A 14,484-nucleotide genomic window follows, 5' to 3' on the forward strand; every position below is an offset into this window, starting at 1 on the left:
AAAACATCTAGTCACCGTATTATGAGTGACCAATTAGTATTTATAGGAGTACAAACCTAATAAACTATTTACAAGAATACCCTTACTAATTTATTATCTACAAGAATACTTATATTCTCTTAACACTCCCCCTCAAGTTGGAGCATATATATCATAAGCACCCAACTTGTTACAAATGTATTTCACCCTAGAACCCCATAAACTCTTGGTAAACACATCAGCCAATTGATCTACAGACGGTACATGAGATGTCTTGATGACCCCGTCAAGCAATTTCTCTCGAATGAAATGACAATCAACTTCAATATGTTTTGTCCTTTCATGGAATACTGGATTAGACGCAATATGAACAGCCGCCTGATTATCACACACTAAATTCATAGGCTGTTTATGCTCAAACCCAAGTTCCAGTAACATGCTCTTCAACCAAACCAACTCACACACAGTGTGAGCCATAGCGCGGTATTCAGATTCTGCACTTGATCTGGATACAACTGTTTGCTTCTTACTCTTCCACGACACTAAATTACCACCAACAAACACACAATATCCTGTAGTCGATCTTCGATCTGAGGCAGAACCAGCCCAATCTGCATCACTATATCCTTCAATATCAGTGTGTCTATGATTTTGATACAGCAACCCTTTTCCAGGAGCACTCTTAAGATACCTGAGAATCCGTATAACAGCATCCCAATGACTAGTATGAGGGGTATCAAGAAATTGACTCACAACACTCACTGCAAACGAAATGTCAGGTCTCGTTACAGTGAGATAATTTAATTTACCCACAAGTCTTCGATATTGCTTAGGATCATCAAGTAATGCACCTTGATCTCTTGCTAATTTCACATTGGGATCCATAGGGGTATCTACAGGTCGGCAACCTAACATCCCAACTTCACTCAACATATCGAGTACATATTTTCTTTGACATAAATAAATCCCATATTTAGACCGAGCTACCTCAATACCCAGAAAATACTGTAGATGACCTAAATCCTTTGTCTGAAAGTTTGCCTGCAAATTGGATTTAAGTTTCTGGATCCCCACAACATCATCACCTGTAATCACAATGTCATCCACATAAACAACTAATAAAATTTTACCAGCATTAGAATGCTGATAAAATACAGAGTGATCTACTCCACATCTTGTCAGACCGAACTCCATGACAACACTACTAAACCGGCCAAACCAAGCCCTCGGAGACTGTTTCAATCCATATAAGGATTTTTTCAAACGACAAACCAACCGCGGATTCTCCCCCTGAACAACAAATCCAGGAGGTTGTTCCATATATACCTCTTCTTCCAAATCTCCATGCAGAAATGCATTTTTCACATCCAACTGATGCAATGACCAATTATAAGTTGCTGCCAAAGAGATAAGAAGACGAACAGAGGTAATCTTTGCAACAGGAGAAAATGTTTCTAAGTAATCTACTCCATACACCTGAGTAAATCCTCTAGCTACCAGCCGAGCCTTCAATCGATCAATAGAACCATTAGGTTGCACTTTTATAGTGTACACCCATTTACAACCAACAACAGGCTTACCTGAAGGACGAGGAACAAGATCCCAAGTACCATTTTGTTCCAAAGCAGACATCTCTTCTTGCATAGCTAATCTCCAACCAGGATGATTAAGAGCATAGGTAATAGACTTAGGAATGGAGATAGAATCAAGGGAAGCAACAAAAGAAGAATATGACATAGAGAGACGAGAATAAGAAACAAAATTAGAAATAGGATGAGAAGTACAATGTCTCTTACCTTTGCGTAAAGCAATAGGAAAATCTAACTCACAGGAGGGCGTCATACCTGAATTTGAAGATTGAGAGTTAATTGGTGAAGTGCGTGGCATATCAGGAACTTTCTCAACTATGGAACGACGAGAGTAAACTTGAAGATGAGGACGAGATAATCGAGCTATGGAATCTGGTGGACTAGATGACTCAGGTAATAAAGGGGAAGGGACTGGTAAAACAGGAGAGGAAAAAGAGGGACACTGGTCTAACTCACAAGGCATACTTTGTTTGATAAAATATGGAGTGGATTCAAAGAAAGTAACATCAGCACAAGTAAAAAATCGATTTAAAACTGGACTGTAACATCTATACCCTTTTTGCGCTCGGGCGTATCCTAAGAAAATACACTTAATGGCACGAGAATCCAATTTATCCACCCCGGGAGTAAGCTGATGAACAAAGCACACACATCCAAAAATACGAGGAGGTAATTTAAACACAGGTTCATGAGGAAAAAGAATGGAGTGAGGTAATTGACCTCCAAGAATATTAGATGGCATGCGATTAATTAAATAACATGCAGTTAGAACTGCATCACTCCAAAATTGTTTGGGCACATTCATGTGCAACAACACTGTTCGAGCAATTTCGATTAAATGTCCAATTTTTCTTTCAGCAACTCCATTCTGTTGTGGAGTGTGAGGACAAGAGGACTGATGAATAATACCAGACTTACTCATAAAGGTATTAAAAGGAGTGGAAAAATATTCTTTCGCATTATCACTGCGAAGTATACGTACCGGCACACCAAATTGATTCTTTATTTCTGCAACAAATGCACAAAAAATGGAATATAGTTCTGAACGATCTTTCATTAAATAAAGCCATGTAACTCTTGAAAAATCATCAACAAAGATTACAAAATATTTAAAACCTAACTTTGAAGTGACTCGACTAGGACCCCAAACATCAGAATGAACTAACAAAAATGGTTCAGAAACCCGTTTATTGACTCTAGGAGCAAAAGAAACACGATGATGCTTTCCTAACTGACAAGACTCACATTCTAACGAAGATAATTGACTTAAAGTAGGAACCAACTTTTTCAAATTTTGTAAAGACGGATGACCTAAACGACAGTGAATTTCAAGAGGAGAAACAGTAGCAGGACATGCTATCGGACCATTGAAGTTGAGAAAGTAAAGACCATTATGCTCATACCCTCCACCAATTGTCCTCTTTGTCTTCAAATCCTGAATGACAACAGAATCAGGAGAAAAAGTAACTGTACACTGTAGAAATTTAGTGAGCTTACTAACAGACATTAGATTAAAGGGCAAATTGGGTACGTAAAGAACAGAAGACAGCGGAAGTGATGGATTAATTTCTACAGTGCCTAGTCCTTTAACTTTAGTGGTAGATCCATCAGCTAAAGTAACATGAGGATATGGAGTAGACTCTTGAAAATTAGAAAAAATTTTAGAGGTACCTGACATATGATCAGTAGCCCCGGAGTCAATAATCCATGAGTCATTACCTTTTTGTGCTAAAGAAGCAGAGGGAAGAGATGCGTGATTTGTAGCTTGGTACTGTAGGAATTTAACATAATCCTCCTCAGATATAGTAACAGTCTTCTGGGACCCATGTGCTGAAAAACTCGATTCAATGTGGTCATTAGTAACCGCATTAACAAACCTTTCAACCATGGCGAATGGCACATCAAACCAAAGAAAAGGTCAAAACTCGAGATGACAGTGACGTGTGAACAGTACGCCGTGAACAGTGCGGCGCCGTGAACAGTACGGCGTGAACAGTGCCGCGATGAACAGTGCGGCTGAACAGTACTTTTGACTAGATGTTTAACCCTAACCCTAGGACTTTTGCTCTGATACCATGTTAACTGGTATTTTGGGAGGAAAACATCTAGTCACCGTATTATGAGTGACCAATTAGTATTTATAGGAGTACAAACCTAATAAACTATTTACAAGAATACCCTTACTAATTTATTATCTACAAGAATACTTATATTCTCTTAACAATAAAAAATGATAGGAACAAAGTATACCAACTCTTTCAATTCATCTTTTGTCCTTGCAGTAGAGGCAAAAAAGGGGACTGTTATAATCAACTTTCTTTTTTTCCCTGCAAGGACATAATTGTATGTCTTTTAAAGGGCAAGGGAAGTTTGCTTTAGTTTCCTAGCCTGTTGACATCATAATTTTTTATGCTTCATTTGCTCTGTAATGGTTGAAAAGATCAGGTCCCCTGGGGCGTTGGCTTGATGCTTGGCTATGATCTAAATGTTTTTTTCTGGACCTTGGATCTAATGTTAAGATTTGTTCAATATATGCTTAACTTCACAATGAGGCTGGCTCCAACTAATGTGGGTAAATAATCACATCACTCATGTCAGTGTCTTCTCATTCCAGGCTTTACTATGCATGCTGAAATGATTCTTTCTTTGTTTCGTCTCATTCTTGTACATGAAACTTTCCTTTCTAAATTCATCAATCATGAATATTTGAAATTGATATGTCAAGATGGAAAGAGAACTGAAAATTATATTTAGATGATTATCTTTTTCACATGCCCTATATCTCTGACCTAGAGACTGGAAAGGCAAAGTTTAACAAAATTCTTGTTCAAGTCAAAATTATTGCCACATGAACTTATTTGCTGGTTTTGTTGCAGCACCCCATGATGTTTGTAATGATTATTTTTGAACAATAAAATTTCAGGAGGAAAGATGCAAAGTGTTTCTTAGAGGGCTTACAGAAGGAAGAGACAAAGAACACTTTGCATGTTTTGCTAGTGTATCTCCAAAGTTGTCTATTTGAAGAAAGACCTCTTGTTGCAGTGCTGCTCTTACACTTGGATCTTATGGTAAGTCCGTGTTATAAATTTGCATTAGGAGGTTCTATCAGATCCAATTTCTCATTGTACATTGAGCATGCAGTTATTAAAGCATTTAATGATCTATGAAGTAAAGTATCACAGCTACATTTTCCTGCATCTACAACTTTACTGCATGTGTTCAAGTGATATTCTATGAGTCATTACTAACATGTTTGGGAGTTAAAGTTCTGTTGATAAGATGGTAAATATAATACCAATATAATTCTGGACTTACCCTGTGTAAGATCTAAAACAGTGTTGTAACTCATCCACCCGCACAAAAGTTAAGCTGTCAGATGATAGGAAATTGCAGGAACGAATGACTGAAATTAAATGGTAGTACTCAAAGTCTGCATTGATCAAATACAGAAATATATACCACTCTTGTCCTAAATTGGCTGCCAAAGGGGACTTTAAGATAAGGATGAATAGAAAGGGCATCTTGTGATCTGCATAGGCTCTTAAATAATTCTTTCTTCATGGATTTAGCAGACAACAGAAAACTCAATTAATTCAGTCATCTGAAACTAATTTGCTGTACATTGTGACAAATATGCTACAAAAAGTCATGGATGCTTTAGTAAGTGAGGAGGTTATTCAGACAGTAACTGGTTTTTTTGGTCAGAGGCTTAAAATCCTCAGTTTTAGTTCTCTAAATCAGGATGGAAATTTTCACGTGCACCCTGAATTGCATGAAAATTATATGTATTGATAAAAATAATAAAGATTGAACATGGAAGTATAAGATGTCTTTTCTGCTTGTCTTTCTCTAGGATTGCATTCGACCATCTATTTTATTTTGAAAGGAAATGAATTTGTTGCATTCCCTTTAGCTATTTACCATGTACTTGATGTATCAAGGAAAGATAAGCTTCAATGGTCTGCAGTTTTGCACAGCATTGAGGGACTTAATACAGTTATCAAGCATTACTTACATTTTGATTTTCTAAAATATTCATAGGTCGTAATTAATAATTGCACTTACATAGCTCCTTTCACTGTATGGAACCCGAATGGGATAGAAGACTCTTCTTATGTTTTATTGTAATTGTCTGAAGGCATAAACACGTATTTGCAGTGCTTTTCAGTTGAAAGTGAAGGTTCATATTTACCTGCAGGTAGAACCTCAAGAACATAGTGCATACAGAGAGGAGGCTGTGGATGCCATTACAGTGGCCCTTGAAAGCAGCTTGACTGATGAAAAGGTTCGAATGAAGTGTTGCAGAGCACTCCTTATCTTGGGAGGACACTTTTCGTTTGCTGGGAAGATCATGACAGAGGATTGGATGCTTAAGCAGGCTGGATTTCTCGATGGACCAGTATATGATTCTCCTGAAAATGAAAACAATATATTTGTTGATGAAAGTATTATCATGGTATGTTGGTCTATCACTGTATATTTATCCCTCATTTTCTTCCTCCACCGTCTTATATCCTAACAGAAGCTTAGAAATAGCAAAGATAAGCTTCTTGTTTACATTGGTGTTCTGTATATCCATTGAGTATAGTCTCTTTGGAGTGAAGTTTCCACATTTAAGCTTGCAACATGTGATAATACACTCGTTTGCTTATTTCTTTTTGAGGAGCCTTAAAAAGTAAAGAAATTTGGCATGTTATGGAACAAATTGTGGAGAACATCAAGTATCTCTTTATAATTAATCTGCTTAGTTTTGTGTCTTCTTATATGATTTTTAAGTTCACCACAGTTTCAACAAATTTTACTTATTTCAAAGTGCTACCTTTTTGATTGATTGTGATGATGATTTTGACCTTTGATGCTTTCCTTCTCTTTATCATCCATCTTGATATCTCGCCTCCCACTGCCATCACTGTTAAGCAGAATAGAATGATGAATGGGGAAGTTGACCGCTATTGTTTGCTAGAATCATTGTTAGCAAATTTCGTTGTATAGCAAAGTAACAATAACACTCCTTGAAAGTAAATCAGCAGATGGAGGCTGTTGACGAAGAAAAAGCCCGGGAGAAATGGTTGATGAATTTGTCAGCTTCACTTCTTGGAGATGGGCACAAATCCTTTTTGGCAGCTACAGCCAGGTGTTTAGTTTCTGAAAACCCTGATCTGGTGAGAGTGTGCCTGACCACAGTGGCATGGTTGAGCTCAGCTCTTGTTTCATTAGCTGAAGCTGAGTTTCAGCTATCTGCCTTTTCAGCTCTAATCACTGGGCTTAAAGGTTGCCTCGAGAATGAGCTGGTTGAGCACAAGATTCTTGCTTCTATGTCTCTGCTTAATTTCAGCAAGTTTCCAGGTCAGTTTTCTTGTACAGAAAGTTCTTATCAGTAATATAGCTGCACAAAAATATTTTTGAGAAAGATTTTTCTGTTTTGATTAATATAGCCTTGGATCCTTCATGGATTTATTGGATTTCTTACTTGCTAATCTTTATATCTCTCTATTAAAATCCAAAAAGTTGAATAAGGTACACGGAAGCTTGCTTGATACAGACGTGACACATGAAGCACATGTAACAAGTAACTTCCCTGATAGATTCACGAGTTTAGTTTTCCACAAGAGTGTTTTATATACTTCTCCAAGTTACTTTCCTTTTCCTAGTAATCTTTGATGACATTCATAACAGAAAATGTTTGAGAGACAACACCTTCAATAGATAGCACAGAAGCCCTGCTTGCTTTTTACTACTAATTTTTTTAATATTCTGATAATCTTTGCAATAAGCATTACTATTTAATCTCATTTCTTGGAGTTAGAACTTCTTGGATTTGATCTCTAGTTGAAAATCGCATGCTACAAGTACCAAGTATGCATGTATCTGAACTTCGTAATATCTCCTATTAATATGGTTCATGTTTTTGGGTTCCAGAATGTAGGCTTTTATTGATGACAATGGCTGAGGACATTGCTGCTTCTCTTGAAAGCCTCGCAGAAGTAACATGGACAGCAAAAGAACTGTATTCTAAGATTTGCACCTAGTGATTTAAAGAATTAGACTCACTGCAGGCAAGAACTACTGCTTAAGATGAGCTGTCCTGCTTTGTACAGTTAGAAAACACGTTGCAGATGAAACTTTTTGCAGATGCATCATTTGCATTTTTGCAGATGAAACTTTAGAGAAGAATGCTATCCTTACTTCTCCTTGTCTTGTTTCTTTTTGTCCGAGTTGGGGGAGAAAAGGGTAGAGGACTAAAAATAAGATACAATCAGATCCATTCTCAGCTGCCCTTTGAGAAGTTTGGCACGGTGTCATTGAAGATTGTTTGGAGGAAATTTGTGTATATGTAGTACATTTTCGGAGGCAATGAACTCTTACAGACAACTTTGGATGTCTATTATAGCCTGTACATGATGCAATTTTCGCTGTATCAGATTCTTTTGGGCACAAATTTTCTTGCTTCTTTTCTTCCCTAATGCCTTTGTGGTTTGACTGCATATATTTCTGTGAATTAGCTGTTGTCTAGGACTTGAAGATGAAACTACTACGATTCAATTGTTTAGGGAATGGAAGCGGAAAGAGCTAAAGATTAGATAACCTGATCAGAAAATTTTTCTGCATTATACAGTGAGTCGGAGTCTTCCCATGTGTTAATTTGTAAACTCTCGGATAAAGAAAATGTATCAATGCTCCAATTTGCCCATTCATTTTTTTGTTTCATGTGCTATGTGAGGTCCTTCTAGGCCTTCCAAGACAAAAATCTTCAAATTTTTATTTCTTCTGTACATTGTTCTTTTGGGGATAAGAAAGGAAGTAATATGGACAATAGCCAATAAATTAAGAAAAATAAACCATCCTGTGCAGGCCATTGAAGAAATTTATACAAATCAGAGCCAAAAGAATAACTTTATACTTACTTACCTGGATGGGGTCGATGGGCGATCAAGAAGGCTCATGGCTTAGGTAGGTGGCCTCCATTGCGCCTTGGAGGGGCGCCTGCCAACATCATAATTTGTTGCAGTGGGAGCCTGCGTTCGCGCGGCTCCTGCCCGATCCTCATGATACAAATCTTTATGAACAATTTATTTTCTGTTGAACAGTTTCTGAGAGTCTGAGATATATTTTTTGTTAAAAGGAAATTACCAGATAATTTATTGATCCTATGTCTCTTTAACTCAAGATGTCAAGCGTTTATACTCAGACATCAATCAGAAAACTCAGTCTAATGCTAGGATAAATCCATAGAAGTTCAGTTTTGTCCGAGTTTGTGTAGGTAGACAACGATATTTCATGTTTTGAATTTTACGACCTAAAATTTTTGAATACACCGATAACATATGCAATATCACCGTCGCACATTTAGTATATACACCATCGCCGTTAGATTCATGTTACATTTAGTATATATATCATCGTCATTAGTTGAATCTCATTTCCTGTAACAAATGCATAAAGCTCAAGCTCTAAGTTTGAACTTGGCTCAAATATGTGGAGCTCAAATTAGCATATTTACTCGGTTACAAAATAAAACTTTACTTTTCAACCTATTTATTGTAGTCAAGCTTTGTTTGGATATGTTAACAGCTCTAGACTTGTGATGCGTAGCAACTAGGGTGCAAACGAGTCGAGCTCGAGCCGAGCTTTGGCCTAATCGAGCCGAGCTCGAACTTGACGAGCTCAAAATATCAAGCTCGAGCTCGAGCTCGACTCAAATTCGAGTCGAGTTCGAGTTTAAAAAATAAAAAAAAAATAATTATTATTTTATTTTTAAAAAATAAAAAATAAATATTTATTTTTAAAAATGAATAAAATAATAATTTTTTAATAAATAATAAAATATTAGGGATATATATGTAATTTTATTATTAAAATAAAAAATAAAAAATAAAAAAAATATATAATTGAGCTCGCGAGCCGCTCGCAAGCCAACGAGCTTAATGTTTTTGAGCTCGAGATCGACTTAATTAGCTCAAACTCGACTCGAGTTCGATATTGACGAGAGCGGCTCGATTCATGAACACCCCTAGTAGTAACACATTTTCATGCTTTAATTCTTAATTTGCTATACCAATTTAGACCATCAATTATGTCAGTAATTGGAAATTAGCCATTCCTTTGATCCCTATTCTGTACAGAACAATATATAGTCTTTGTAAAACGACACTTAAGTTATTGGATTTTTCCAAAGTGGTTGATTTTTTCTTTCCTTTCCATTTTATTTTTGGTGGAACAGTGTCTTTCATCTTTTTTTCCCCCGAAAGATATTGAGATTTCATTAAAACAAGAGGCACCAGATAACTACAAAAACTCCCTCAAAAAACAAGTGCCTTTCATTTTTGCATCTCTATTTGTTTAACTTTACCTGGTGTTAAAAAGCGGTTGATCCTTGGGGACTAGTAGTCCGTGCATGTGGCTGGTATTTCAGTCCATCAACTTCGAGAGAATTAACTTCAAATTTAATTGCACAAAGTTACTTGTGGATTGGAGGTTGGAGAATAACAAAAAATTGATCATGTTCCTATGAAGGCAAACACCCTATTAATCAATGAAAGTTTCGAGAGACTCTTTTTCTTCTTGATTTTTCTTTAATTTTTTCATTTTAGTAGAAAATTTTGTTGTGGACCAAAGCTTAAGAAAAACTTGCCCTAAATCCTCAAAGTACACATTGCTGAATTTGTTGCAAATTACATTTTCAAAATATCATTATAGCTCTTGATTTTTGAGAACAAGGAAACCAAGTCAAGAAGTATCTATTTAATTTGTAATAGTTTTGTTGAGATCAACTGTTTTTAGTAGTTTTCTTATTTTAGGAATTGGTATATTGATTATTATTTAATGTGTAGTTTAATTTATTTACTAAGGTGCGTTTGATAAAATTGAAATCTGAAATTTGAACTCTAATACTTGAAATCTGAATCTATTAATTTATTGAATTGTAAATACTAAAATTCTAATATTTGAACACATTTGCATTAAATGATAAATGAATAGTTTATCACTTAATTTTTGGAATAAGTTTCACTTACATAGCTCACATCCACTTAATTATTTAAGATTTGTTCTATTTTTTATTATCAAATACGTCTAAACATATTAAGATCTGAATTAATTAAGTTTAAATGATAAATTAAGTTATCAAACAGAATCTGAGTCTAGTAGGCTACATATACACCACTTCTTGGAATATTTTTCTTAGAGTCTAATAGGGTTTTCGATTTTATATTATTTTAGATGTTTACATTATTACGAATTGTTTAATCTCTCTCCAAAGATAACTTTGGTTGATTGTTTCCTCCCAATTCTACGAACCTATTACAACACCAAAAATTTATTTCTACAATGTCCAAGCAAATTCATCCAACTCAGCTAGCAATAATAATCTCATTATCAGGGCAACTACAAAAAGAACTTCTGGCGACAAAAAATAGAAATACCATATTTACTTATTAAAAAATGGCTACAAAACTAAAAAAGAGAAAAAAAAAATCCACCATATCAAATTGCAATATTATTTATTTATTCATTTGCTTATTTTATTGCAGGTTGGAGTCTTTTTACTATAGAAGAAGATCTCGCAATTTGAATGGGAAACACACCATAAAACTGAATCCCAGTAGGCAAAGACAACGGAGCTATAATCAAACATGCTTGTTCCCAAGTTCCCACATCGAAGAAACAAAGAGGCAAGGCGGCTGGAGGACACTTATAAAATGCTATGGTTTGACGACGTAAAACATACTTACCTGGACGGGGTCTATGAGCGATCAAGAAGGCTCATGGCTTAGGTTGGTGACCTCCATTGCACTTGGGAGGGGTGCCTGCCTATGGTCTCCCCAAGTGGGAGAGCCAACGTCATAATTTGTGGCAGTGGGGGCCTGCGTTCGCGCGGCCCCTGCCCATCTCTAGTTGTTAAATCTTCCCTGGGTTTTGGTCTTATTCCTCTTTGGTTCCACAGCCATGAAAGTCTGAAACCATTGTTTTTGTTGTAGAATGCCATGAAAGACCATATGTCTGCAAAAAGGTATGATATTGATGGTCAAGTTGGATCTGCATTATGTTTTATAGGCATGGAAGTCATATTCACGTGCATCACAGTAATGTGCAGCTGAAGATGGGCAAAAAAAAAAGAAAGAGGAAAATAGATTTTTTTATCATGGTGAAATAGGAAATTTGGCAACAAAATGATGGAAAATAATAACTAGGAAATAGTATTACGTAAGTAGTCTAAAAGTGATAAAGAGGACATATACCTAACTCGATTTGGGACATAGAAACTAGTGTGTATATATTATGGTTTAATGGTTAGGACAGATAAACTAGAGATCCTTGATTTAAATTTTTATATTTCTGTCCTCGTTTCTTAAATCTCTTATAAAAAATTTTAAAAAAAGATTATATGACCTGATTTTAGGCGAAAATTTTAACTACTATAAGAACCGAGGCAATTTGTGCAGTGCCATATTTGTCAATTCATTTATTGAGCTTTTTGGAAACTTATTTTATCAATTTATTATCATTATTGTTGTGATTATTATTATTGTTACTATTATTAATTATTATTATTGTCATTATTACTATTGTCATCGTGGTCATCATCGTCGTCGTCGTCATCGTTGTCATCATGATGTTATATTTAGTGAAAATTCTTTTGTCTCTTTACGTACTATTCTCTCAATAATATCCCTCAATAATGATATTGGTTTAAATTTACCATTTTTAAACATATTAGTATCTAAAGGTGAAGAGTACTTATTGCACCATGTAATGGTGGATTTAGCTTGAAGGCACAAAATCCAAAAAGGAAATTAGAATCTCCCTAAAATTAGTAGGTTTTAAGGTCCTTTGAGAGTCAATTACCAATAACTATGATATAGTGCTGTGAATAGACAGGAATGTAGGGTGGTAAAGATCAATCTGAAAAATTTCGGCTGACCTTATGTGTTAATGGGCTTGATACGATTCTTAGTACATCAAAACGAACCGAGAACGTGAATCACAAGCCCTGAATCTAGATTAAAGTATAATGTTTGGGGATAGATGTTTTAATCTATCTTGGACCACTCAAGAAAGATTAACACGTAGAACAATGCGACAAATTAAGTTGATTACTTAATTGATATATCGACGAAACAACTTAAGTCAACTCTAAGATGTTCAAGAACGACTTTTACAAGCCAAGAGAGCTTTTTCTCACAAGAAAAAAATCTGAAAATTTTCTCAATATTATTCACTTGTGAAAAACGTTAAAAACTAAGGCATATTTATAGCATTTTATACGACTCAACTCCTAATCAAACTAGAACTCAATTAACTAAATATTAACTACTAAGAATGGACTCTTAAAATTTGGCCAACATGGCCTTAATATGGCTTACTATGGTTAACATGGCCTTAAGCCATTTATTTCCATCAACTAATGACTCACTAATCCCCAAACTAATCACGGATTAATCGGAAATTTGCTAACAAAATAACGACACTAACAATTGTAAAGCTAAGCCAAGCTAACAACTAAAGGAAACGACACTTGACTTGATGATCAACAACCTGATGATCACAAACTCGGTCCAAACAACTTGAACTACTTCATTGCTGGGTAGATTCCGTATCAGGGTCAGGTAGAGATTGGGCTTATATATGAGGCTCAACTTAAATGTGAGCCAAGTTTTGACTTCATTAAATTTAGCCCCAATTAACGCTCAGTCAAAATAATTTTATGTAATAGAGTATATAATTAATAATCATATTAGTATAGTTTGTAATATATATATATATATCAAAGTAATAAGATATAATGTGATATTTATATCGGTATGTAGACACAATTACGTGATAATTGTGAGCTAATAGGTCGAAAATCCTAATGTTTTTGTGAGCTGAGTATGTGCCCCACAAGGTAAGTCCGAAGCCCGAAATTTATTACTTTAGCTTTTTTTTTTGGATAAGTTAAGTTTGAACTTGTCAAAACCTAACAAAATCTAACTCAAAAAACCTAGTTGACAACTTTACCGGCATACCACATAAGTCATACCACAACTAACAAATAGGTTTAAGGCAATTCAAAGTGCTTATAAAAAGCTATGTCTGCGCAAAATATACTTATCTGAATGGAGTCAATGGGCGATTATGAAGATGGCTTAGGTTGTGACCACAAATTAGTACTAGTCCATGGTAGGAATTGCAACGGGGCGGGTTTAGGGTGGGGAACCCCTCCCTCGTCCCCCGCTCCTCCGGCCCCGCCCCGCTTCCCCTGCGGGTGCTCCCGCGGAGTTAATGAAAATTTGGCATTTAAATTCATTGTAGTCAAATTTTAGTAAATAATTAGGTACTAAAAATATCAATATATTACCAAATCATTATGCATTGTAATTTCACAATTGAAACTCATAAAAACAATCAAATAAAAATTATTTGAATACAATCTAACATGATAAAATAGATATAACTAAAATAGTCACGATTTCACTTTTGAAATAAATACAATCACTAAGTCATTATTGTATTTTTTTGAGAAAAAATGTGTTATTGCATTAAGTGTAATTAGGAATTTATTATAAATGTATTCATAAATTTAGTATAAGTAATTAATAATTTCTATTAGTAGACATGTATAATTATTAGTATAATTGATAATATCAATTACATTACATATACTAAAATGCATTATATATATTTATAACTCATAATATCACTATTATAAGTTTGCAACTAATTAAATAAAATTATATATATATATATACATACATATATATATATTCTAACGGGTGGTGGGGCAGGGGTATACTCTCCCTCTGAGACGGAGTGATTTTTGGCCGTAAGACGCAGAGAGATGGATCTCAAGAAAGCTTTGAACTACTTCCAAGCAAGTAAAGATTAATTGAAAGTACGTACTACCAATGTCAGGGAAAGGAGACTGAGATACAGGCAC

The 14,484-nt window shown here is 35.2% G+C and overlaps 1 non-coding gene and 1 pseudogene across 1 annotated transcript; both read left to right on the plus strand.

Moving 5' to 3' along the window:
- The first annotated feature begins 8,469 nt into the window (after positions 1-8,469).
- LOC113752892 lies at positions 8,470-8,605 on the plus strand (annotated as a pseudogene).
- Positions 8,606-11,291: 2,686 nt separating this feature from the next.
- On the plus strand, positions 11,292-11,452 carry LOC113753109. The gene has a single exon (XR_003464972.1). It is a non-coding gene; the product is annotated as a U1 spliceosomal RNA (small nuclear RNA).
- Positions 11,453-14,484: the final 3,032 nt, after the last annotated feature.

This window comes from Coffea eugenioides, chromosome 1 (assembly GCF_003713205.1).
Source record: "Coffea eugenioides isolate CCC68of chromosome 1, Ceug_1.0, whole genome shotgun sequence".
NCBI lineage: Eukaryota > Viridiplantae > Streptophyta > Magnoliopsida > Gentianales > Rubiaceae > Coffea > Coffea eugenioides.